At 46.5% G+C, this 3,985-nt stretch overlaps 1 protein-coding gene across 1 annotated transcript in view; it reads right to left on the bottom strand.

Annotated features, from left to right (window-relative positions):
* RFWD3 (ring finger and WD repeat domain 3) overlaps positions 1-3,387 on the bottom strand; it is a 35,012-nt gene extending 31,625 nt beyond the window's left edge. Inside the window, exon 1 of the mRNA XM_013005159.2 lies at positions 3,300-3,387. The gene's annotated coding sequence lies outside the window, so the exon portion shown is untranslated. The remainder of the gene's footprint in view (positions 1-3,299) is intronic.
* Between the last annotated feature and the right edge of the window lie 598 nt (positions 3,388-3,985).

Raw genomic sequence — 3,985 nt, forward strand, 5'->3', positions numbered from 1 at the left:
TCATGCAGTGAGAGGAAGCCAGTAACTGAACAAAGAAATGAGAACATCATAGATTGTGATGGTTTGGTTTTGGAAGCAGGGGCAAGGACCACCACTTAGATAAAATAATGAAGGAAGGCCTCTCTGAAGGACTAAAAGACACTGGCCATTAAAGAGCGGGGACATTTCTGGTGAAAGAAACAGTGCACAGAAGAAACCTCCTGGTGCAGTCAGTACGCAGCTCTGAGCTGCCAACAGAAAGGTCGTTGGTTCAAAGCCACCAGCTACTCTGCAGTAGAGAGGCAGTCTGCTGAGTTACATAGATACAACTTGGAGGGCAATGAATGTACAAATATGCTTTACACAATTGATGTATGTATGGATTGTGATAAGTCGTGTGAGCCCCAAATAAAACGATTCAAAAAAACAAAACAAAGATACAACTTGGAAACAGATTTCTACTCTGTCTTGTCCTGTAGAGTTGGAATCAACTCCACGGCAGTGGGCTTGGTTTTGTAGTTACTCTTTATAAACAGACTTGCTTAGCTGCTATTCATAAGGCTTTCTGTGTCTAAGTCCTCAGAAGGAAACAGCCTATTTTCTTCATAGTTTGGGCTTAGTCTAGAACAGTGGTTCTCAACCTTCCTAATGCCGCGACCCTTTAATACAGTTCCTCATGTTGTGATGACCCCCCACCATAAAATTATTTTTGTTCTTACTTTATAACTGTAATTTTGCTACTGTTATGAATCGGGTGACTCCTGTGAAAGGGTCAATCGAACCCCCAAAGGGGTGGCAACCCACAGGTTGAGAACCGCTGGTCTAGAAGCTCTGTTGAAACCTGTTCACCTTGTATGACCCTGGCGGTACTTGAAATACCAGTAACATAGCTTCCAGCATCACAGCAACACCCAGGCCATAACAGTACAACTAACTGACAGACAAGTGATGTTCATCACAGTCAAGAGATTAAACAACACATTGCATTGGTAAATCTGCTGCACAAAACCTCGTTAAAGTGTTGAAGAGCAAGGTTGTCACTTTGAGGACTAAGTAGTGCCTGACTCAAATCAAGGTTATTTTCAATTGCCTCATATGCTTATGAAAGTTGGACTTTGAATAAGGGAAGACCAAAGAAGAATTAAAGCATGTGAATTATGGTGCTATCAAAGAATATTAGAATACCATGGGCTGCCAAAAGAACAGACAAATCTTGTCTCAGAGGTACAGCCAGAATGCTCCTTAGAAGTCAGAATGGAGAGACTTTCTCTCACATAGTTTAGACATGTTGCCAAGAAAGACCAGTCCCTGGAGGACATCATGCTTGGTAAAACAGAAGAGCGGGGATAAAAAGAGGAACACCCTTGACGAATAGGCTTGACCCAGTGGCTGCAACAATGGGCTGAATCCTAACAATTGTGAGGAGAGGGTGCAGGACCAACTGTTTCCTTCTGCTGTACAGGAAGTTGCTGTGAGTTGGAACGGACTTGAAGATGCCTGACGACAACGAGCAGATTGTCACATCTTTCTCTTCTGAGCAGCTGATGGTTAGAGCTTTCAGTTCGTGCGGAGCGCTTAACCACCAGGGTCCCTTTAACATAGTGAATTCCCTTGCCCCTAAATAATTTCAAAAAAGAACCCAAAAAAGGGGAGTTTATAGAATTCTCTATGATTTCATTTTTAGAACAAAACCATGTTACGACGGACTTATAAATGTAGTCTGATTCATTGCTGTATCATCCCACAGCATCGAGTACATAAAACTCAACCCAGTTACCCACTGCGATGGCATCAGTTCCAAGTCAGAACGACCCTATGTAGGGTTTCTGAAACTAAATCTATATGGGAGCAGATGGCCTCATCATTTTCTTGCAGACTGGCTGATGCATTTGAACCACTGACCTTGTGATTAGCTGCCCAGTGCCTAACCCAATGTGCCACCAGAGTTTCTTGAGACAAGCCCATTAGCAGGTACAAAAACTGAATTATTCACCACACAGCTAAAAATAAATAAACAACCACCTCCCCCACACACCCACACAAAAAACAGCAGGTGCTATATATACTGGGTCACTGAAACTAGAATAGTTACAGCTCTACAGAAAGACCCAGCGATTTTAAAGACTTGCCAACAAGGAATTACTCTTCCAAAATCTCATCAATTCCTTAGTTCTTCAGTACTTCTCTGAATTCATGTTAAAGTAGAGCTTTTTACGTCTGTGCTTGCACAAAGATAGCCTCCTTGGAAATCTGTGGCTCACAGAATAAAGCTAGAGGTATCCCTTGCGATTCGCAAAAAGCAAATTAACCTTCTAGAAAACAAGGGGCGATGGGACCAAAATAAATAAACAAATAAGGGGAATCCACAGATTCTGCCCACAATAGTAGCTACAAGCTTTCTGGATTTCATTAATAAAATCACTGAGTTTCCAAAGCCTCACATTTAGCTGCTCCTGTCTAGTGACTACTGTACAGAATAAAGCACTAAGATATGGGGGTGGGGGTGGGGGAACATTACTGTCATCGCAGAAAATTCGATGGACTATCGCTGTTCTGGACCAGATTCCCAACACCGTGAAGAGATTCGTCTTCTTCCAACCCTTGGGACTCCCGCAGGGCAGGGAGCCTGGATGGAGACGAGGGGTTGCCCAGCCCTGACCTCAGGCATCCTTCTCTTCAGCACGCCAGAGAAACGCTCTTTCCTATGGGTACTATGTAAGCTGCGGTACAAAAAGCGACCTTCCTCCACAAATCTTGGCGCTTACACCGCTCGGTCACTCGGATTTCAATCGAGGCCCACGATCGGCCGGCTGTCGGGAATCTAAGAGGCGGCGTGAGGCTAGCGGACCTCGGTTCAAATCCCTGCTCTCGGGCTTTCTAGCCGAGGGCCCTTCGGCGGGCGTCCTAATCTCAATTTATTCAACGAAATAAGGATAATGAAAGTATTACAGTGGCCGCCCGTAAAAGTACGTGTCATTTAAAATCAAGTTGCTTCGAACTGCCAATGAAGGGCCTGAAGCCCGGCTGCGAGCCCTGAAGTCTGAAGTATTCGGCACTTTCCGGGATCGCCAGCAGTTCCAACCTTCCCGCCAATCTTGGGTGCCTGCCCAGCAGCCTCCAAAGAGTGGGGATTCGGGCGCCGCCGCCTCCATCGCTTGGGTCGCGGAGAGTGGCCGAACCTCCGCGGGCTGCCGGGTTCTACGCCCACACGCAGCCGAGCTCACGGCACAGTGCTAGGCCCTTAAATGCAGGGGCCGAGACCGGGAAGTCACACCGGCGCTAGAAGCCTAAGGCCAGGGGAGAGCGAGCGTCCACCTCACCTGACGCCGGAAGGACGCGAGGGAGCAGGGGAGCCTGCGCGGTGGCAGCGGGCACTTCAGCAGAAGTCTGACGGTAAGTCTGACCTCCATAAGCGGCTAAATCGCCTCGGCGGCGGCGCCTCCAAGCCGGTCTCCTCCTATTGGTCAGCAGTCACCAGTCGCTAGCCAATGCCTTCTCTTTTTCTTCCGCTGGTCGCCGCTGACTGAAAGAGAAGCGCTCCCATTGGCTAGGTCTTCAGAAACAAGTTAGGCGGGATCATGTTCAAGGAGGCCTGAGGCAATTGGTGAACGTCTCTGTTACGTCACGTCCAATCAGAGAAAAGAGCGGAAAGTTTCTTACCGCCCTTTTGTTTTTCTCTCTCTCTTTTGAACTCCTGGCGGGAGAAAGTTATAAGGAAAAAACACTTTCTCTGCGTATTGTGGGCTAATCTAGATTCTAGAATGGAAATATTAAAACGGCCTCGTGCTTCTTCTCCCCAACATGTTAGTGAAAGAGTTATCTTTATCCAAAGGACAGTAACTAGATGAATAATTTCAAATATTGTCCTTAAAAAAAAAAAAATATATTGTCCTTAAGATTCTGAAGATAATGGGACACTCCACGATACCTGTATGGGGGTGCGGAGCTCAGGGAAAATAATTTACCTACAGGGTCCCTTCGGTCCCAGACCATTGCAATGAATTGC

The sequence above is a fragment of the Echinops telfairi genome, unplaced genomic scaffold (assembly GCF_000313985.2).
Source record: "Echinops telfairi isolate 266 unplaced genomic scaffold, ASM31398v2 ScPeMD7_2291;HRSCAF=2852, whole genome shotgun sequence".
Classification (NCBI taxonomy): domain Eukaryota; kingdom Metazoa; phylum Chordata; class Mammalia; order Afrosoricida; family Tenrecidae; genus Echinops; species Echinops telfairi.